Source organism: Heloderma suspectum, chromosome 3 (genome assembly GCF_057233095.1).
Source record: "Heloderma suspectum isolate Gila_16-S chromosome 3, 16-S_ref, whole genome shotgun sequence".
In the NCBI taxonomy this organism is placed as follows: Eukaryota; Metazoa; Chordata; class Lepidosauria; order Squamata; family Helodermatidae; genus Heloderma; species Heloderma suspectum.
The window spans coordinates 164,081,270-164,104,723 of NC_139460.1; the positions used below are offsets into that span (position 1 = coordinate 164,081,270).

At 47.7% G+C, this 23,454-nt stretch overlaps 1 long non-coding RNA gene across 1 annotated transcript; it reads left to right on the forward strand.

Annotated features, from left to right (window-relative positions):
• The first annotated feature begins 17,619 nt into the window (after positions 1–17,619).
• LOC146350387 (uncharacterized) lies at positions 17,620–21,913 on the forward strand. The gene is made up of 4 exons (XR_014788845.1): positions 17,620–18,158; positions 18,539–18,636; positions 20,656–20,930; positions 21,209–21,913. It is a non-coding gene; the product is annotated as an uncharacterized LOC146350387 (long non-coding RNA).
• Positions 21,914–23,454: the final 1,541 nt, after the last annotated feature.

Consider the following 23,454-nt stretch of genomic DNA (forward strand, 5'->3'; position numbering starts at 1 on the left):
CCTTAAACCAAAACATTAGCCTCATAGGCTTTCCTGACTTGGGAGGCTTTCACAGCAAATTTGGCTGTATTAAGGTAACAGGTTTCCCCCTACCCTCACCCAACCACCAGCTTCAGTTTCAAATCAGTTTCAGCTATGAGTTGTAATCATGCTGTCAGGGAATACTTCTGATAGCAGGTCATAGTGTACAAGTACACATTGCTGGACAACAGAGAGTATGAGATGAAGTTGGCTGCATGGAAAGGAAACATATCTCACTTTCTCCTCATTTAACACAAGGCTCAACTGCAGAAATTGTAGTTCTTCTTAAGGATGGGCATATCTTTCAGTTGTGCTTTCTCCCACAATTGGATTTTTTAAAATCTCCACTCCTTTTGGCTCCGTTTATGAAGAGATGTGAGGGGTTTTTAAAGTTCTTATCAAAAAAGGCACTGACCGAAATTCTCATCTGTCTGTACCAGCCACATACAATAGGTACAGCTATACCCAGAATGGAGAAGAGCGCAATGTACTTGCCTGCCTTGTAGCTGTTAAAGATGAGAAGCCTGTCGAAAAAGAGAGATGGCAACCCTCATTCAGCAACACAAACATTGCTGAATTCACAGGGAGTCAAACCCAGACTTTGAAGAGCTAAACATTCAAAGCCCTGTGTCTGGATAGACAAATCTGTCAATTTTGGTTTCTACTATATTTAGATGTTTTAATCTCAAGTTCTTGGTAAATTCTGAGTTAAAAAGGAACTGACCATAATTCTCACCCATCCCTACTTCCGTTGCCCACTGCTAGATCCCTGCAAACATGATGTTTTCTGCGAGCAGGGCCAGATCTGCACCTACCCCAAGATTCCATCATGGCGACGCTTGTAGCACACACAATGACATACCTTGTAGCACACACAATGACATCTGTGTTGCAGTATTTTAGATAATAGAGAATAAAAATTGGGACATAATGCTAGAAAAGCAGTATACAGAATGCCTCGTGTGCAGTTATCAGTGCACTTCAGTACCAATAAAAAGCAGTAGTGTAGATCTAGCCCAGGGAAGTCCTTCTCCTTCGCCCCCAAAAGGATCCCAAGGGGCAAAAAGCTTCAAGGACATATGCCCTCAGAAACTAAATGCTCCTCCTTGCAAAGAGCCTTTTGTTAGTAATAGGAGGCAGAACCATGCTCCTTTGCTAGGGTTGTGCAAATCAGCAAAACTGGAGCTCGCCAGAGTTCTCCAAATTCTATCTTTAAGCTCGTTCTGACTCAAGTCTGCAAGCTGATTGCAAGCTTTTGTTTTGTTTTCTCAGGAAACTCTGTATTTTCATGCATATTTTCCCAAATGTATGCATCAATTGTGTGCATCTTTGAAATGTATGCATTCTTCTTCCACTGATTAAAGCATATTTGTGTGCATTTTTCAAAAGTGCACATTTTTTTCATGTGTATTTTTCAAATGTATGCAAGCTATTGAATGCATTTGGGGGGTCTGTGAATCACATTGCAAGCTTGGAAACGATGGACTTTGACTGCAGATTGCATCCTAGTCCATGTTTGGTCCAGAAACTGGATAAATTCTGATAAAAAATGATCTGAAATGAATTTCTGATGCATTCCTACTTTTTTGCTGGAAAAGATTCCAAGGGAAAGGGGCAGAATGGGACTTTTCGGAAGCATACCAGAGGGCTGCATTCTTGGACCCTATTTATCTCCTCCCCCAAGATCTGTTCAGGGACAAGGGTGGGTTTTCAGTGGTAAGTATAATTGCATTTCCACCAATTCCCTCATCATAGCCAGTGATCATATTACCACATTTCTTCAGTGGATGATATACGTGTTGTGCCCCTTCATGGATCACTGCCTTGTTGTGGCGAAGGGGCTTGCGTAACTCAGTGAAGCTATAAGCTATGCCATGCAGGGCCACCCAAGATGGACAGGTCATGGCAGAGAGTTCTGACAAAATGTGGTCCACTGGAGAAGGAAATGGCAACCCACTCCACTATTCTTGCCAAGAAAACCCCATGGAATGTATCACAAGGCTAAAAGATATGACGCCAGAAGATGAGCCCCTCAGGTTGGAAGGTATCCAATATACTACTGGGGAAGAGCAGAGGGAATTTCCAAGTAGCTCCAGAAAGAGTGAAGTGGCTGGGCCAAAGCCAAAAGGACACTCAGCTGTGGATGTGTCTGGTGGTGAAAAGAAAGTCCGTTGCTGTAAAGTAGGGATGTACGAAAGTCACTTACCTTTCCATAGATTATGTTTGTGGGGGGGGGAGGCGTTCCGTCCCTCCCCCCAGAATCCTTGATGGGGGGGAGGTGAGCCGTTCCTCCCCCCCGGAATCCTCGAATGGCCAGCTGTGCTCCACAGCGGCTCCACGGAGCAGCTGGCCAGGCCCAGGCCAGAGCCTTCTGCAGCTGGATTTCCAGCCGCGGAGGACTCTGGGTAAAAAAACAAACAAAACAAAACTGCGTACCCAAATGGTGGCGGCTGCGGTAGCCGCCATTTGCATTCCTTCTTTTTGGCCATCTTAGTCTACGTAAATATTTACGTAGACTATTATGGAGAAAATAAAGGGGAATGCAAATAGTGCCCGCTACACTATTTGCATTCCCCTTTATTTTCGCCGTAATAGTCTACGTAAATATTTATGTAGACTAAGACAGCCAAAAAGAAGGAACTGAAATGGCGGAGGCCATAGCCGCCACCATTTGCATACGCAGTTTTTTTTAACCCAGCCGTGATAGGCTACGTAAATCTTTACATAGCCTATCATGTCTCTGTAAAAAAACAACAACAACAAAAAACCTCCAGACTGCAAATGGTGGCGGCAGCCAGTCGGAAGACCAGCAGCCGCCGCCCCGAACATCCGCCCCAGATAAGTCTCGTCCCAGGGGGAATCCGCGGGGGGGGCAGGCTGTTCCGCCACAGATTTCAGGGGCCGAATGCACTGGCATTCGGCCTCACCGAGATCCGTGGCGGAATTCTCTGACATCTCTACTGTAAAGAACAATATTGTTTAGGAACCTGGAATGTAAGATCAAAGAATCAAGGTAAGCTGGAAGTGGTCAAACATGAGATGGCAAGATTGCACATTGCCATCTTGGGAATCAGCAAACTAAAATGGACAGGCATGGGTGAATTTAATTCATGTGACCATTATATCTACTACTGCGGGCAAGAATCCCTTAGAAGAAATGGAGTAGCACTCATAGTCAACAAAAGTTTGGGAAAAGCAGTACTGGGGTACAATCTCAAAAACGATTGAATGATCTCAGTACGAATCCAAGGCAAACCATTCATCATCACAGTAATTCAAGTCTATGCCCCAACCACTGAGGTTGATCAGTTCTATGAAAACCTACAACACCTTCTAGAACTAACACCAAAAAAAAGATGTCCTCTTCATCATAGGGGATTGGAATGCTAAAGTAGGAAGTAAAGACAGAACCGGGATAAGGCAAGCATGGCCTTGGTGTACAAAATGAAGCAGGACAAAGGCTAATAGACTTTTGCCAAGAGAACACGCTGATAACAGCAAACACTCTTTTCCCACAGCACAAGAGGCGACTCTACACATGGACATCACCAGATGGTCAATATCGAAACCAGATTGATTATGTCCTTTGCAGCCAAAGATGGAGAAGCTCTATACAGTCAGTCAAAACAAGACCTGGAGCTGACTGTGGCTCAGATCATGAGCTTCTTATTGCAAAATTTTGGCTTGAATTGAAGTACGTAGGGAAAACCACTAAACCATTCAGGTATGACCTAAATCATATCCCTTGTGAATATACAGTAGAGGTGAGGAATACATTTAAGGGATTAGACCTGATAGACAGAGTGCCTGAGGAACTATGGATGGAGGAACATAACATTGTTCAGGAGGCAGGAACTAAATCTATCCCAAAGGAAAAGAAATGAAATAAAGCAAAGTGGCTGTCTGAGGAGGCTTTACAAGTAGCTGAGGAAAGAAGGGAAGCGAAAAGCAAGGGAGAAGGGGGAAGATATATCCAACTGAATGCAGAGTTCCAGAGAATAGCAAGGAGAGACAAGAAGGCCTTCTTAAATGAACAATGCAAAGAAATCGAGGAAAACAATAGAATGGGAAAGACTAGAGATCTTTTCAAGAAAATTGGAGATATCAAGGGAAAGTTTTGTGCAAAGATGGGAATGATAAAGGACAAAGAAGGCAGGCACCTAACAGAAGCAGATGAGATTAAGAAGAGGTGGCAAGAATACACAGAAGAACTATACAGGAAAGATCTGAATGTCCCTGATAGCCATGATAGTGTGGTCACTGAACTTGAGTCAGACATCCTAGAGAGTGAAATCAAGTGGGCCTTAGGAAGCATAACTAACAACAAAGCTAGTGGAGAGGACAGTATTCCAGCTGAGCTATTTAAAATCCTAAAAGATGATGCTGTTAAAGTGCTGCACTCAATATGCCAACAAATTTGGAACACTCAACAGTGGCCACAAGACTGGAAAAGGTCAGTTTACATTCCAATTCCAAAGAAGGGCAACGGCAATGAGGGTTCAAACTACTGCACAATTGGGCTCATTTCACATGCCAGCAAGGTTATGCTCAAAATCCTACAAGCTAGGCTTCAGCAGCATGTGAACCGAAAACTACCGGAAGTACAAGCGGGGTTTCGAAGAGGCAGAGCAACTAGAGATCAAATTGCCAACATTCGCTGGATCATGGAGAAAGCAAGAAAATTCCAGAAAAGCATCTATTTCTGCTTCATTGACAACTCTAAAGCCTTTGATTGTGTGGATCACAGCAAACTCTGGCAAATTCTTAAAGAGATAGGAGTACCAGACCATCTTACCTGTCTCCTGAGAAACCTGTATGAGTGTCAAGAAGCAACAGTAAGAACCAGACATGGAACAACCTATTGGTTCAAAATTGGGAAAGGAGTAATGTTGTACAAGGCTGCATATTGTCTCCCTGCTATTTTAATTTATATGCAGAGTACATCATGAGAAACGCCGGGTTGGATGAATCACAGGTCAGAATTAAGATTTCCGGGAGAATTATCAACAACCTCCGGTACGCAGACGATACCACCCTAATGGCAGAAAGCGGAGAGTATCTAAAGAGCCTCTTGTTGAGGGTGAAAGTGGAGAGTGCAAAAGCTGGTTTGAAACTCAACATTAAAAAAACTAAAATCATGGCATCTGGCTCCATCACTTCCTGGCATATAGAAGGGGAAGAAATGGAAGCAGTGACAGATTTTACTTTCTTGGGCTCCAAGATCACCACAGATGGTGACTGTAGCCATGAAATTAAAAGACGCTTGCTCCTTGGGAGGAAAGCTATGGCACACCTAGACAGCATAGTAAGAAGCAGAGACATCACCTTGCCCACAAAGGTTCGTATAATCAAAGCTATGGTTTTCCCAGTAGCAACGTATGGCTGTGAGAGCTGGACTATAAGGAAGGCTGAGCGCCGAAGAATCAATGCTTTCGAACTGTGATGCTGGAGAAGACTCTTATGAATCCCCTGGACTGCAAGGAGGTCAAATCAGTCCATCCTAAATGAAATCAACCCTGAGTGCTCATTGGAAGGACAGATACTGAAGCTGAAGCGCAAAGATTTTGGCCACCTAATGCAAAGAGAAAACTCCCTGGAATGGGAAAGATTGAAGGCAAAAGGAGAAGGGGACGGCAGAGGATGGGATGGCTAGATAGCATCACCGATGCAATGAATATGAACTTGAACACACTCCGGGAGAGAGCGGAGGACAGGAAGGCCTGGCATGCTATGGTCCATGGGGTTACGAAGAGTTGGACATGACTGAACGACTGACCAACAAGTGTTGTGATTTGTAAAAATCAAACAAACAAAAAGATGTTACTGCATTTAAGGTAGAACGACATATTCCCAGCTCTGTTTACTTTATAGCCCTGATGCAGGGTTGGGGAGAAAGATAATTTGCATTTGATTGGCAAGGGTTTTAATTCTTTTAACCTCCCCCACTTGCCTATGCAATTTCCCAAAAGCTGTTTTTAACCACCTTTTTTTGTCTAGTCTGGATCGTAGACCAGAAATGAGCCTAAGTGGAAGAGAGCAACCAGGAAGGCATTGTTTTAGGGGGAAAGAAAGAGGCACAAGAGAATTCTCCACCACAGTTGTTCCCCTTTCCCCCACAGTCACAATACCTTGGCAAACATGGTTTGAGGAACATGTGCTGCTTAGGTAACATGTAGTTCCATACCAAGACATTTTTTTTTTTTAGGAAAATGCACTTGCTAACATGTGGTTCCTTACTAAGATATATTTTTTTCTTGAAGGAAAAAATATGTATTGCAGATGAGTCACTGGAGCACTGGAGTAGGGAAAAAATGGTAACAGAATCTCTCCCCATGATAACCTGTTGGTTCTGTTAAAATCTGTTAGTGTTTAAATGAAATCTCTTTTGTTGGCTTACCCTAAACCTGCATCTTTGGCCTCAGAGTTAAATTGAATCAGATGAAACAGAAAATCCTGCTCAGAGGCAATCATCACCCTCTCTATGTCCTCTTTCATCTCTGATGGTAGGGATATAATGGATTCCTTCTCTGGAAAGAGTTACAAGAAACTTGCCACCCTGTATTTAATGGGAAATTTCTCTGCAACTACTTGCCTCAAGACTGGGAAGTGTCCCCAAGTTGCGTAGGCAACCTGATGACTCTCTTGAACTTCCAGTGTAAAACTGTAACATGGTGCCGTAAGGTAGGGAGAGTCTCCTGGTTGCTTAGGCAATGTTGTCTTATGGCGCTGTACTGTATGACAGTCATATAGAGGGCAAAGGCCACTTCTCTCCCCCCTGCCCACCCCCTAAGACATGGTACAACTTCACAGCCTGTGGATGTAACAGGTCAGTTTCAATTCAGTATGTACCAGTATAATGATAACTGTAGTCAGATCACTTTTTTTCTCCTTCAAGAAAGGTTGTGGCTGGCAAAGCAACCAAAGTTCATTAAAGGTGTTTCAAGGTATGGAAAAGAGCTAAGCCTTTCTTTGCAGGGCCAGAAGTATTAGCACCCCCAAGCTATTAACTTGATCATCTAAAAAAGGGGTAGGGGTGCAAACCCGTCCAGAGCAAGTAGAATTCCTAGTTCTTAGGCACCAGCCAACAGCACCATGGTCTTATCTGTACTGAGCTTCAGTTTCTTGGCTCTCATCCAGCACAGTGCCAACTTTAAATACCTCTTCAGGATCTCCACAAGCTCACCTGAACTTGATGAAAAGGAGAAGTAGAGCTGTGTGTCATCAGCAGATTGCTGACAATTCAGATATTTGAATTACCTGCTGCTGCCGCCGCAGGGCCTGCTGCTGCCGCCGCTGGGCCTGCTGCTGTCGCCGCTGCCACCACCACCAGGCCTTCCTTGTGGACTTCTGCCTGGCAGACCGCCAGTCCCTGCAGGACCAGGCCCCCAGGTACCGAGCCAGCTGTGCTGCTCCACCTGCCCCTCCCTGGAGGGGCTACATAAGCTGGCTGGCTGAGGTGGCCTGGGAGAGCCAGGGCCTGCAGGAGAAGCTGCCACCACCACCACTGGGGAAGAGGCGTGCTTGCCGCCGCCGGGCCTGCTGCTGCCGCCGCCGCCGGGCCTGCCGCTGCCGCCACCGCCGGGCCTGCCGCCGGGCCTGCTGCCGCCGCCGCCGGGCCTGCCGCCGGGCCTGCCGCCGCCGCCGCCCGGCCTGCCGCCGCCGCCGCCGGGCCTGCCGCCGCCGCCGCCGGGCCTGCCGCCGCCGGGCCTGCCGCCGCCGCCGCCGGGCCTGCCGCCGCCGGGCCTGCTGCTGCCGCCGCCGCCGGGCCTGCTGCTGCTGCCGCCGCCGCCGGGCCTGCTGCTGCCGCCGCCGCCGCCGGGCCTGCTGCTGCCGCCGCTGCCACCACCACCAGGCCTTCCTTGTGGACTTCTGCCTGGCAGACCGCCAGTCCCTGCAGGACCAGGCCCCCAGGTACCGAGCCAGCTGTGCTGCTCCACCTGCCCCTCCCTGGAGGGGCTACATAAGCTGGCTGGCTGAGGTGGCCTGGGAGAGCCAGGGCCTGCAGGAGAAGCCACCACCACCACCACTGGGGAAGAGGCGTGCTTGCTGCTGCTGGGCCTGCTGCTGCCGCCGCTGGGCCTGCTGCTGCCACCGCTACCACCACCACCAGGCCTTCCTTGTGGACTTCTGCCTGGCAGACCGCCAGTCCCTGCAGGACCAGGCCCCCAGGTACCGAGCCAGCTGTGCTGCTCCACCTGCCCCTCCCTGGAGGGGCTACATAAGCTGGCTGGCTGAGGTGGCCTGGGAGAGCCAGGGTCTGCAGGAGAAGCCACCACCACCACCACCACCGGGGAAGAGGCGTGCTTGCTGCCGCTGGGCCTGCTGCCGCCGTCGCCGCTACCACCGCCACCAGGCCTTCCCTGTGGACTCCTGCCTGGCATTTTTAAGGGGATTTTAATTGTTTTGTTTGTTTGTTTTATTTTGTTGGGGGGAATTTTGTTGTGTTTTTAGGGGTGGGTAGCCTGCCTGATAGGTGGGAGCGAGGGGGCATGTGTCCACCTGATGGAGGCAGTGGGGGGAGTGTTGGGGGCCAGAACATACCGAGGCTGGGCGGCAGGCGCTGGCGGAGCGCTAGGGGCAGGCCATGCCAGGTAAGGGGAACAAGGGAGAGATGTGTAGTATCTGTCCCCTGCTCCGGGCCTGTCCAGAGCCAAAGGATGGCTGGGGGAGGCGTGACCCCATCTTCTGGCCTTCGTTTGCTGCTCTGCAATGCCAGGTCTGTTACCCAGAAAACCTCCCTCATCCATGACATGATCCTGGATGAGGGTGCAGACCTGGCATGTATTACGGAGACCTGGCTGGCCGAGGCTGCTGCTCCAACCCTTGCAGCCATGTGTCCAGCTGGATTTTCGTATGCACAGCAGCCGAGGGCTGGGGATCGGGGAAGGGGAGTGGCTGTTATCTACCGAGAGTCCTTGGTCTTCACCAGACCCCCTCTCCGGGAGACCAAGGTTGCTGAGTGCATGTACTGGAGGTTGGGCCCGAAGGGCAGTCTGGGGATTCTGCTCGTGTACCGTCCACCCCGCTGCACGGCTGACTCCCTGGCCGAGGTGCTTGAGGTGGTCTCTGATGTGCGTGTGCAGTCCCCTAACTTACTGGTGTTGGGGGACTTCAACGTACATTCGGAGGCCATCCTCACAGGAGCACCTCGGGACTTCATGGAGACCATGGCCTCCTGGGAGCTGCACCATATTCTAACTGGGCCCACCCATGTAGCCGGTCATGCACTAGACCTTGTGTTTGTTTCTGGAGAAGCGGGGAGTGATCTGGAAGTCGGGGGTATATCCACCACCCCCTTGTCATGGTCAGATCACTATCTGGTGATGTTGGACTTCTCGGTTCCACAACCCCTCTGCAGGGGTGGAGGACCCATTAAAATGGTCCGCCCCAGGCGTCTTATGGATCCAAATGGATTCCTGAACGCGCTTCGGGATTCTCTGGGGCATGCCAACGGCCACTCGGTCGAGACCCTGGTGGGTGGCTGGAATGCCGCAATTACTGGGGCATTAGATCGGGTGGCTCCGAAACGCCCTCTCCCCCTGAACAGGGCTCGGACTGCACCATGGTTCAATCCGCGGTTACGAGCTCTGAAACAGGAGGTGAGACGGCTAGAGCGCCGGTGGCGGAAGTCTCGCTCCAAAGACGATCAGACACAGGCTAGAGCTATATCTTCAGCCTATCACGTGGTGGTGAAGGCAGCAAAAAAGGAATATTATGCTGCCTCCATCGCGTCTGCAGAGTGCTGCCCCAGGAGGCTGTTCCAAGTGGTCCGGAGCCTGGTCGGTCCTGTGGCTCCGGAACCACTGGAGCATTCTAAGGCCTCCTGTGAGGCTTTGGCAAGGCATTTTGCAGATAAAATTGATCAGATTAGGTGTGTTACTCTGCACACTGTGGATACAGTTAGTGAGCAAGAGGCAGCCTGTGGCAAACCGGTTTTGTGGGATCGGTTCCAGCTTCTTCCTCCTGATGAAATGGACAAGGTGCTTTCATCTGTAAGGCCGACCACCTGCTTACTTGATCCTTGCCCATCTTGGCTCATTATGAGCTGCAAAGAGAGACTGGGTGAGGGGATCAAGGCGGTGGTGAACGCCTCCCTTGAGGAGGGAGTGATGCCATCAGCCCTCAAGGAGGCAGTGATAAGACCACTCTTAAAGAAGCCCTCCTTGGATCCTCAAGTTCTGAACAACTTTCGCCCAGTCTCAAATCTGCCATTTTTGGGCAAGGTGATTGAGCGGGTGGTGGCGGTGCAGTTGAAGGCACACTTGGAAGAAACTGATTATCTAGACCCATTTTTGTCGGGCTTCAGGCCTGGGCATGGGACAGAAACGGCCTTGGTCGCCTTGGTGGATGATATGAGGAGGGCTCTGGATAGGGGTGAATGCTCCTTCCTTGTTCTCCTCGACCTCTCAGCGGCTTTTGATACCGTTGACCACGGTATCCTCCTGGACCGCCTGGAGGGGTTGGGCATTGGAGACACTGTATTGCGGTGGTTCCGGTCCTTCCTCTCCGGCAGGTACCAGAGGGTAGCACTGGGAGAGGAGGTTTCGGACCCGTGGCCACTTACTTGTGGGGTGCCACAGGGTTCCATCCTCTCCCCGATGCTATTTAACACCTATGTGAAGCCACTGGGGGCTATCATCAGGAGGTTTGGGGTGCAGTGTCATCAATATGCGGATGACACGCAGCTCTACTTCTCATTCAAATCTTCACCAAAGTTGGCCGTAGAATCCCTGTCCAAATGTCTGGAGACGGTGAGTGGCTGGATGGGGAGGAATAAGCTGAAGCTCAACCCTGACAAGACCGAGGTACTTTTGGTGGGAGACAAGAGGAGGCTGGGGGATGTTGACCTGGTGTTGAATGGGGTACAGCTACCCTTGAAAGACCAGGTCCGCAGCCTGGGGGTCATTTTGGACTCCCAGCTGTCCATGGAGGCTCAGGTGTCAGCTGTGAGCCGGACAGCGCTGTATCAACTCCATCTGATACGGCGGCTGCGCCCCTTCCTTCCCGACCATCTGCTCCCATCGGTAGTACATGCCCTGGTCTCCTCTCGTTTGGACTATTGTAATGCACTCTACGTGGGGTTACCCTTGAAGACGGTTCGGAAACTGCAGCTGGTACAGAACACGGCGGCTCGCCTGATTAAAGGCAGCCGCCGGCGAGATCACATCACTCCAGTGCTGAAGGAGTTGCACTGGTTACCAGTTGTTTTCCGGGCCAAATTCAAGATGTTGGTTTTGACCTTTAAAACCCTATATGGTTCCGGCCCAGCCTATCTTAAGGAGCGCCTCCAGCAACACCAGACAGGCGGCTTAACAAGATCAGCCTCGGATGGCCTTCTCTCTGTCCCATCAGCCAGGACAGCTAGACTGGTGGGGACGAGGGAGAGGGCCTTCTCTGTGGTGGCCCCCACTTTGTGGAACTCCCTCCCTAGGGAACTCCGTCATGCCCCCTCTTTAATGAGCTTCCGTCGTGCATTAAAAACGTGGTTGTTCAGGCAGGCATTTGGGGTGGGCTAGGGTATTTAAGAAAAAAAAATATGGTAAAATTTTATTGTTTTAAATTGTTTTATGGTGGGTTGTACATCGCCCAGAGTGGCTGGGTGACCAGTCAGATGGGCGATTAATAAATTTAATAAATAAATAAATACCTCTCCTAGGTAATGCCTACCTTTTCGTACGTATCAGATATCATGGGAGACAAGATAGGGCCCTGCAAACCCCATAAAATAGATTCTATGGGGCACAGCAGCCATCTCTTTGCATGGTATAGTTCTGGAATTGAGGAGTTGGGTAGGACTGGAGCAACTGAAGCATGGTGCCTGTAAGTTCCAACCCAGAAAATGTATCTGGAAGGAGATATGGTTGATGGTATTGAAACTCACTGCGAGATTCATTCAGTGGAATCAAGAGGGTCACATCTCCGATAAATATTTCCTGCCATAGGTCACCCCCAGAGCAACCAATGCAGTTTTCATTCCCACACTGGGTCAGAAGCCAAAAGAGCTAGTTAAAAAAAAAAATAGTTACAAGTGTATTTGGCTTTCATAGTTCAGCAAGTCTTGAGTGTATAGAATATATGCATTTTTAATGTTTATGATCCAGTTACCTTATTAATAATGTAATAATTCCAAAGAATTTACAATAATATGACTGTTCAGTTGATACAATATAATTCTGGAATAATTATTTAAAATAAAGTAAGAAAGTAAGAATTTTAGGAGGAGAAGAAAAGACTAAAAGGAGAAAATAATGATGCAAAAAGCTAAGCCATTTCTTTTGGACAACATGCAGATTAATTTGGAGAACGCAAGAGCTGAGGTTATCTCCAATTGCATATTTAAGTATTTATTTATTTGGTTGTTTTCTTAAAAAAAACCCCTCATATTTAACATTTCTGTATATGAAAACACAGTATGGTAGCAATTAATTGCTTTAATTAGCTTTTCTGTTCCAGTTCCTTGAGGGTGCCGTGTATTTGGCATTTCTTAGAAGCCATTCATTTGGCTTTTAAAAAATCCCAATAATTATCAGCTTTAAAAACAAAGGGAAAAAAGCAATAAAAATCATCAGAACAAAACTTTTTCCAACATGATTCTTCATATTCTAGCTCTTGGAATATCATACTGCATCACATACATTGATAAAATCAGAACTTCTGATTGGCTATATTAGGACAAAGGCAATCAAGTTAGGCCTGGATTCCAAATACCCCTGATAGGCTCTGGTAGACAGGGGCTTCAAGCCAGATTTTGTTGCATGTAAGAGTTCTCCACCCTCTCCTCCCTAAGGCAGCTCCCCCTGTCCCAGCCCTGTGAAAATGCTACACAGAGCATCAGGGGGACCCTTCTGAGTGGAGTGAGCAGGTGACAGGTCAGGAGATTCCTGAAAATTGGAGAGTGAGGAATCTCTGAAATTTGGCCAGAAGCACCTTTCATGAGCAGAGCTCTGCAGTTGACAAAAGACAGTTTCTGGATCTGAAATATGGCAGGCATAATCCCTCCATGAGGAACTACTGTGCCTTGACAACTTGGGGAGAAAGCGAATTATGGAGTCATGTTGTCTCTCTAATACCAAATCTTCAGATATGTTCAGATTTGGATTTGTTCCACTTTGGAGAAACTCTACTTTAGTCTGAATTTGTTCAGTCATCTTGAATTGGTTCAGGAGTTGGGATTTGTCTGAATCTGATGCACACCTCTACTTCAAACTATTTTAGTCATAACATTTCTCAATCTTTTAATCATGATTAAGATATTAGAAACCCTCACAGGATTGCATGGCACTCTTCTTGAGATGAATTATTCTTCCCTTTCCTTTTTAGCGTTAATGATGCAGTATTACATCTTCACCAACACTAATGCTAAATGTGGTCAGTTGTAACCAAGAGTTGGAAACATATTAGCATCAATGCTGTAACACTATACCACAGGTAGTGAGGAGAAGGGAAGCCAGGCAGAATTTATGGCAGAGCAGAGGTGGGAGAGGAAGGACTATGTGACTGCATAAGGTGCAACCAATCTCTAAACCATTTTAGGAGATCTGGAAATGTTACACACACACCCTGCCCCACAGCAATCCATCCTGTGTACAGGAATGCCTGTGTCTGGAGAAACTTCAGTGTAGACTAAGGCTGAATCTACACACAGCAGTTTTACCATTATCAAACTGCAATGATAACTATTGGTGCCCTTTGGTGTCATGGGCACCAATAGATATCTTTGCAGTATGATAACGGTAAAACTTCTATGCGTAGATTCAGCCTAAGGTGTACATAGATACAACCAGCAGGCATATTACATGAACCTGGTATACACAGGAGGGATTTGTGTTTGTAGAAAATAAGAGGCCAGCTCACTCATAGAAACTGGACTTTGTTCTAGTGAAGACAACTCACCAGCACAATCCTATGCATGTTCACTCAGAAGACCACAGTGAGTTCTGTAGAAATGTAACACTAGTAGATTTCAGATCCAGCAAAGGGATCAATGTTGTTATGATGCTGTGTGTGTGTGTGTGTGTGTGTGTGTGTGTGTGAGAGAGAGAGAGAGAGAGAGAAGATGGGAATATTGAGGATGCTGGGACAGACATATTAGGTTGGATCCAGAATCCACTTTCCATGGACAGAAGGGCTCTTCTTGGGGAAGATGCCTCTACCAGTGGTTTTTTTTTAGGATTCCCTCTCCCTCTGCAACCCAGCTCACTCCATTAGGCATCTCCCCCCCAACCTTCCATGTAGCATTCTCAGGAAGCTAGAGGGGCTGCTAGGGGGAGGAAGGGAGAGTCCACTTGCATCAGTCCAGTTTCACACAAATAAATCTGGATCCAGCCCATTGTCTCCTGTGTATATGAGACCACTGTTACAAATCTTCCAACTACTCACATTAGTGCTTCTTTTAAAAAATAGAATCCACATCAATAGGGAGTTGTTGCTGTTTTTCTGAAGGGGGGGGGGAATCAATGACTCTAAGTTACTGTAGTTTCTGTCATATCTTCCCGTTTACTAATGTATCCCCTCAGGCAGTGCGCTCCTTCAATATGATCAAAGAAAGGGGGAAAAAATGTCCATTCAAAGAAAGCAGATAGGCATGCAGCAGCGGTGCGCAAGTCCTTTTGCTCTTTGACAAATGTATGAGGCACTGTAGAGGGCCTGCACAACTTGGGTCACCCAACAAGCAAACATAGCCCACCAGCCAGGTATGGCACAGACAAATGCAGCAATTCAACAGACACAGATCATTTGAGAGATGTTGCATAGTCTTTGCTCTAATGTTGTTGTTTATTTGGTCAGTCGCTTCCGACTCTTTATGACTTCATGGACCAGCCCACACCAGAGCTTCCTGTCGGCCATCGCCACCCTTTTTTGCAGCTGTGCACTCTGCAGGTGTTTCCTCCCTATTTTTGCTGTTACATACAGTCAGGGACATAAATATTGGAACAAGGATAACTGTTTTGGCAGTTGGCCTCTGTACACCACATTGAAGTTGAAGGGAAACACACCCAGATGGGAGCAAAGTCAGGACTTTCAGCTGTAATTCAAGGGGCTTGACAAAAGTGAGGCACTAACCATTCAGGAAGGACAGCCAGTGGCATACAGAGACACCCATCATTGGTGGCTCATAAGTAATGGAACAAATGGCTGACAAGCAGCTGCACAGCCAGGTGTGGCCTGTTTCCTGGGTACCCCATGACCAATCAAGCAGATAAAGGGCCTGGAGGTGGTTCTGAGTGTTACAGTTGCATTTGGTAGCTGTTCACTGGAACTCCCAACATGAGGTCCAAAGAGGTGTCCATGCCAGTGGTTTGGATATTTGAACTGCAAGGCATTTCAGCTGTTGCTGTGGTGCACCTATAACTTCCTGTGTAAATTAATCATCTACCTTCAGAGCAACCCTATGACCCCTACACATGTTGGGGTGCTGTAGAATGCTGTGATCTCCTCCTCTGTCCCCATATACTGAAAAACAAGTACAGGGGAGGATAGGGATGGCGGATAATTCCACCACGGATTTCAGTGAGGCCGAATGCACTGGCATTCGGCCCCCTGAAACCCGTGGCGGAACGGCCTCCCACCCCCCGCCCCCCCGCAGAATCCCCCCTGGGACGAAGCTTACCTGGGGTGGATGTTCCGGTGGCGGCGGCTCCGGCAGTGGCTCTAGCGGCAGCAGTGGCAGCTGGCCTCTCGGCCGGCTGCTGCGGACTCAAATGGCGGCCACCGTAGCGGCTGTCAAGGGCTCCTTGGAGGCCTCTCTCAGTCTAATCCAGTAGCCAAGTCCAGACACAGACAAATGGATTCTTTTCAAAGCTTTATTCCTCTTTTACAACTTAACAGCTCTACCGTTAGCAACTAGATATGAGCAGCAGAGTACCTATACCCTACGTTGGAACAGTTGGTCCCCATTTGAAAGGGAATTACTGGCAGACCCCTGAACTTAAGGACTAGGGAGAGTCCCTCCCCTTTTCCCTTGGATCCTCTGGGTGCAGCCGTTATTTGAGCACCAACCGAGCACTACACCTCCTTTCTGCGCCCTCCATTTGGCGCCGCTCTCTGCGTCGGCGTCACGCGTTCATCAAGTCTGCTTCCCGTGCTCTGTCACTCCCTGGACTGCTATCTAAGCTAGGAATGCTGGTGGGAGGAATCTCTGTCAGCTGTGGGCCCTGGGAAAGAGGAGTGTGCTCCTCTCCCAGAAGCGACTGCTCTTCCTCAGAATCAGAACTACTTTGGGATTCTATGGGCTCAGTGTCCACTCTGACAGCAGCCACCATTTGCGTCCGGCCAGGCTGCCGTGATAGGCTACATAAGTATTTACGTAGCCCATCATGGCAAAGGCAGCCACGCAAATGGCGGCCACCACGCCATTTGCGTAGCTGCCTTTGCTGTTATAGGCTATGTAAATACTTACATAGCCTATCACGGCAACAACAGCAACAACAACAAAACTTGTACGCAAATGGTGGCAGCAGCTATTTAAGCTAAACATTTCAGCTTCCTCCCTCAACAGTTGCTGTGCTCTGTGTGTGTGTGTGTGTGTGTGTGTGTGTGTGTAGTATAGTATGGAAAATTGAATCGTGTGATACACCCATGGTGAAATACTTTGCAAGTCCCATTGATTTTAAAGAGTGAAAGTGAAGCACATGTTTATCTCTCTGTTCCAAATGAAAGTGTTGGCCTGGATTCCACTTCTGCATTTTAATTTGATTGCAATACAAAGCATATGTTTAATATTACTTGGGGCGGGGGGAATCTAACTTCCAAAAACATGTTCCTCCTCTTTTTTTTATGAAATTGTATAAATTATAAATTTTTAAACATGAAGTGGCACTAAAAAGAAAAACCCAAGCAGATGTTGAGCTAGAAAACACATCTGTGGTCCTGAAAATAAAGTACGGATCTGCCAAATTGTACTTCCACTTTATTATTGGAAACACAGTCGTGCCTCCAATAGATAAGGTGGTCACTCAAAAAGGATTCTGTAATGTTAAATGGAAATTGGGTGGGGGTGTCATTCTAAACTAAATAAAATTGAAAAGGTTTCACCAATCTTCCTGAAATTTATGCATGCCAGATAGAAGTGTCTGTTTTACATAACGTGAACATTTCAGGAAGATTGGTAAAAGATTTAAGGGAGAAAGGGCAGTTTAATATGGAAAAGAAAAAAAAATGTCCCTCAGTCAAAATGAGTCATAGATTCCATTGGCAATAATCTTTGCCCATCATATTCAAATAAATTACAGCTTTCTTACTTAATCCATTGGTGTTTTCTTGTTCCTTCTCCATTGTAGTTAGTGGAATGAGATCTCTCTTTTTTAAAAATTCCATTTATTTATTTTTTAAACAATTTTTATTCATACAGTGAGTCTCTATGAGACTCCATAAAGCCATGCAGTCGCAGATGGCATCTCTGCCACATGCCGCCTCGCAGCTGATCAGAAGCGGGACAGGGAGGAGAGGAACTGCCATGCAGGAAGACAACTACAGCCCGCCTCATCACCCATCAGGTAGGCTTGGGCTGGAGGCCTTCCACTGTTGCTCTTGCCTCCTTTGTGGGACTGCCAGGGAGGAGAGTTTGTAAAAAAAAATAATAATAATACACAGACTGCCAGGGATGCTCGGGGAGGGAGGGAGACCTCATGGTGTGAAGATATCCCTCTTTCCTCTGGCCACTTCCCCCAGCCCCCACGCAATCCCTGTACTGCTTCTGATGTTGAAGGCAGCAGACTTGGAAGCCCCTTCAGTCCACTCATGGCAGCACTGAGGCAGCAATCATGGTGGCCGAGAAGAATTACAGGCCTACACTAGGCCTGCAACCTTTCCCAGCCAGCCCCCACATGAGCAAGGGTAGTTGCCACTTCAGTCCACTCCCAGCGGTGCTGAGGGAGTAACGACTGTGGCTGGAAAGGATTGCAGACCTATGCTAGGCCTGCAACCTTTCCCAGCCAGCCCCCGCACAACCAAGGCCAGTTGCCACTTCAACGCTGCTCTTGGCAGGACTGGAGTACCAATCAGCTTGGCAGGGAAAGGAAGAAGCCTCCTTTGGGTGATAGCTGAGTGGGGTGATAGAGGAGGGGGAAAGCTTAAGGCATCTCTCCATCGTCTGGTCATCGTCCTTCACATGGAGCCCCTTTGCTGCTTCCATACTGGTAAGGTCAGTGGGAGAGTTGGATATTTCAAGGATATTGGATATCCCCCCACCTTTCTTTGGCTGCCCACTGGGCCCAGGCAATCCAGTCTGACTGGGAAGGGAGGCCTGTGCTCCCCCCCAAATCCGCATCCCCATCTCCTTGAAGCAGCCATCCAGCTCAGCTGACTGGAGAGGGGGAAAAGCTTTGTCATCATCCCCATTCTCCAGAACTATCTACCAACTCCCTCCTCCACCCCCCAGGCCCAGATCTCATCTCCGTAACAGCCCAGCTGGCTGGAGAGGGGTTTTTCCAGCCATGCACCCATCACCACCAGCTCAGATATTCTCACAACAACCTCAGTCTCTGTTCACAACAGCCTATATTCCTACCTCTCCCAGTAACCTGCAAGGGCATTAAAGCCAGTCCAGCTGGATGGAGAAGCTATCTAGGTATTGCCTTCCCTCACAGCATAGATCACTGGAGAAGTTATGGTCAGGTAAGTGGGGGGGGGGGTTGCAGGGGGACATAGATCTCAGAGCTGGTGGGTGACTATGGAAGAACAGAGGGGCACCTCAAAGTCCTCCCACCTGCTTCAACTCTAGTTGGCAACAGAAACAGCAATTTACCTCATCACTAGCCCTTTATATATTATTCCTACATTTCCAGATTATTAGCTGCAGGTGGGGGATGAGAGAAGGAGCAAACTTACTTCCATTTTCTATTTTGATTCTTAAGCAGAGAACAGCCTTTTAATTTGTTTTTAAAATTATGCTGCTATATGGGGAATCATTTTTGAAAACAGGGACCCTCCAACGAGATGGTGGGAAGGTCCTTGCAGACTCAGACAAAAGGCATTGCAATTGTTAAAGCAATTCCTAGACAAGGCTATGAAGTTATCTCCGCAGCCCCATCCTTGAGTTATACGCTCCCGAAACACCCAAGGACAGGTGCATTATGGTCTGGGGGTGGCCAAGGAGAGTGTAGGATCTTTTTTTACAATATGGGTGCATCCTGCTCAGGCTCCTGTTAGCTATCTATGATGCTTTTTTAGGTTGGTAACTGGAGAGGAATGGGGTGTGTGGGTGCAGGTATAGGGAGAGGTTTGGGGCTGGGGACTTTTGTCATGAAAGAAAAACATTAACAATTTAAAAACTCAAAAAGCTGGAAAAGCACTTGAACACCAGACAGTGCTCTTCTGTTTTGCCATGGCTAAGACATGTAGTTTTGTCGAGACACAGGAGGTAGCCACTTGTTTGACTGCCTGGGGTTGGCTGTCGCTAAGGAAGATTTTTCCCCTCAGTGTTGAAAACAAAGGGAAAGCTAATCTATTAGGGATGTGAAAACCCATCCCAGCTAGGATTCTCCGGGCAGCTGCAGAAGCTCCCCCCCCCCCCCGGACCAATGCTTGGGCCCCTTATGAGCTCAGCATGTTCCCGAACTCACTGAGATACTGTCCGGTGAGCAACCACCATTTTCCCGCCTGTTGTGTGTGCAAAAAAGTAAAAAGAAAAAATGTGCATATTTAAGTATGCACAGTTTGGGGGCCAGGAAAGCCTAATCTGCGCAGTATTAGAGGCATTATGACCGCTAATAGACCGCTCCTCCAGAAAGGGCCGGAACCACTTTAAAACTGTGCCTCCCAAGCCCAATCCAGATAAATGATCCAGAAGGATACCATGGTTGATGGTATCAAAAGCCGCTGAGAGGTCCAGAAGAACCAACAGGGTTGCACTCCCCACATTCATTCTCTGGCATAAGTCATCAACCAGGGTGACCAAGGCTGTTTCTTTCCCATAGCCAGGCCTGAAACCTGATTGGAATGGATCTAAGTAATCAGTTTCATCCAAAACGGCTTGGAGTTGTGAGGCCACCACATGCTCCAGCACCTTTCCCAAGAATGGCAAATTTCATACAGGGCAGTAGTTATCTGAAACCATAGGATCTAAATTTCGTTTCTTCAGCAAGGTTCTCGCCACAGCATTTTTCAAAGCGGGGGGGGGGGGACCTCACCATCCCTCAAGGAGGCATTTACCACCTCTGAGGTCCAGATATCCAGCCCAGCTCACACCCCCTTTCTTTTATAAAAGTCTGTAATCCCACGTTTGAGTGCAAGGTCCCCCTCAAAAAGAATGGGACACTTTTGTTGGTTTGGAATGCAACACTAAGGCTGTACAGTGTTGAGGCAATAATGCATGCTTACTCAGAAGCAAGTCCTACCATTTCAAAAGGAATATACAGAACTAAAAGCAAGTATAAATCCCACAATCACATTTATTTACAGCCGTAACAAATCCGATTGGGTGTGTGGTTGGAGGACACCCTACAGAGTTGAGACTTTTGGATGAGAATGGTTTCCAAAGGTGAGTTGTATGTAGCTTGTCTCGTGTGTGTGTGTGTGTGTATGCAAGACAGAATGCATGCCAGAAAGAGAGAGAGGACGTGTGTGTGTGTGTGTGTGTGTGTGTGTGTGTGTAAAAGAGAGAGAGGTGATGGTTTTCTCATTTTTGTTCAACAGGAACCATTCTTGGATTGGAACACACAGATCATACAGTTCAACCTCAACAGAAGCTGGATTCCTACCTAAAAAGATACGCTCTGATCTCCTTTTATGGATATAGTAAGTAAATGGTTGGGTTCACACAACATGTGACACCATGGTGGTATGGACGGTGAGCTAGGGATGTCAGAGAAATCCGCTGTGGATTCCAATGAGGCTGGATTCTTTGGAATCTGGCCTCAGGAATCTGCAGTGGATCAGGACCACTTACCTCTGCTCCAGGAGGACTGGAGGCGGAACGGCACTCGGCTGCTTCTTGCCAGCCAGAGCCGTTTGCCTCCTCCCTGTCTCTGCCATGTCTTTTTTTTTGTTTTTTTTAAAGGCCATTGGCAGGATGTGCCCATAGACTTATATGCAAAATAGAGCTGTGAATTTTGCATATAAGCCTATGGACACATAGACTTAGATGCAAGATTCATGACTCTATGTGCATCTAGGTCTATGGGCACATCCTGCAGATGGCGTTTGTTTTTGTTTTTAAGACGTGGCAATCAGCAGGGACAGGGAGGAGGCGAACGGCTCTGGCTGGCAGGAAGGAAGGTAAGCGGCCCCCAAGCCAGTTTCCCTCTCCCCCCCCCGAATCCTCACAGAGAGGAGCTGCTCTGGAGGATTCTGGGTGGGAGGAATAGATCGCCTCCCCCCCGACACGGGTTCCTCACCGGAACAGATGGTGGGGAATCCATACACCTCTTTGGTGAGCTGCCAGCAATGGGCTATCATGTCGTATGGGGTGTTATTCCTGCCTGCAGTGGGTTAATTGCCCCAAATAAGCCACACGCAGAACCCACACTCTTCAGTAGGGGTTCTGTGGGTGGCTTATTTCGGGCAATTAACCCATTGTGAATGGGAAAAACGCCTCACCCATCATGGGCAGCTCAGCATGCCTAACCACCATGGCTTAGCATGTTATGTGAACTCAACCAATGTGGGTTAAGCAACAACATTTGATGATGTCTTTAATCTGGATGCTAAGTATTGTTATGTGGATTCGCAAACACTTATATGAAAAATGGTAGGTTCTCTGATGTGCACTTGATTTAAGTGGAATCTTTAATCTTAATGTAGTAAAAATTACAAATTTTAGCACTAGATTTCTGAGTGTTAGTGGTAAGTTAGTTAGAAAACAAATGTATTAGTGTAAAAGGCAAGTGGCTTGTGTCTTTTGTCACGGATTTTCATGTTCAGGTGTAGTTTATTGTATGTAGAAAACTATTCTAATAAAAAAAAAAACCCTCAAGTTGTTTTGATGGGGGGGGGGGATGCTGGGAGCACCTGGCTGGGCCTGTACACTGTAACAATCTAAAAAGACACTACATACAAGCAAAAAAGATTAGGGAGGGATGAGGGAAAAAAATAAGGATGCAAACCTAGGCAAGTTTAGACAGAAATAAGGTGTACAGCTCCCAGCATTCCCCAGCCAGCCATGCAGGCTGGGGAATGCTGTGGGTTGTAGGACTTATTTTTGTCTAAAGATGCCTAGGTTTGCATCCTAAGTCATGACACAAAAGGAAAAAAAAAAGGTTCACTACTGTGGCTGCTCAGTCTCTCACCCTATCTGACCTCAAAGGGTTGTTGTGAGGACAAATGGGACACATGGGCTTCTCTTTCTTCTGCTGCACTGCACCATCTCCTCCTCCTCTTTCCCACCTTCAAGGAAAGTGAGTATAGATAGGATTCCTGCTGTAAACACTTAACTGTCCATTTCCATGCATTTTTACTCAAAAGTAAATCCAAATAATCTCTAGAGAAGCTGTTTCCAAGCAACTATGCATAAAATTTCAGCCTCACAGTTCCTATAAAGAGCTCCTTTTTTTTTTTTTTTAAGGGAACTGTTCAAAGTTTTGTGACTGCAATTCTAGGCCCATTTACTTTGGAGTAATTCCCATTCTTGTGTGTATATGTATGTGTGCCACCTATTTCTTCGCAACAACCCTGTAAGGTCGGTTAGAGTGACAATTTATTACTGTGGCCACTCAGACTCATGGTATCCTACCTCACAGGGCTGTTGTGAGAACACGGGGTCACATAACCGAGACCTGAGTGGGTGAGCAGGGAGGAGTTGGTCTCTCTCAACTCTGCCCACTGGGGTACTTGGTTGTGCATCAGGGAAGACATGCTGGCCCTAAGGAGGCTGTAGACCTATCTGAGGCCTGCTGTAATTCCTTTGCTAGGCACTTCCAGGATAAAATCTCTTGCATCTGCCAGGACTTAGACTCCAGTCTTACAACAGGTGAATCTGGTGAGGTGTCCAGACCATAGCCTTGTCCAGTTTTCTTGGATGAGTTTCAGTTGGCACAGCTTGAGGACATTGACAAGGTGCTTGGACTGGTTCATGCAACCACTTCCATATTGAATCCTTGCCCCAGTTGGCTTATAAAAAACAGCAGGGAAGGAACAGCTGCCTGGGCCAGAGAGGTGATTTCTTCACTCCTAAAGAAACCCTCCCTGGAGCCAGAAAATCATAATAATTTTAGGCCAGTGGCAAATGTTCCTTTCATGGGCAAGGTTCTTGAGTGGGTGGTTGCCAAACAGCTCCAAACACTCTTGGATGAGACTGATTATTTCAATCCATTTCAGTCAGGGTACAGGCTGAGTTTGGGCACAGAAACAGCCTTTGTTGCCCTGTATGATTGATGACCTATGTTGGGAGAGAGACAGGGGGAGTGTGACCTTGTTGATTCTCCTTGATCTCTTGATGGCTCCACTCCTGGTCAGAGCCAATGTCGCCCTTTCAGCATCCCATGGGGTCTCTGCGGG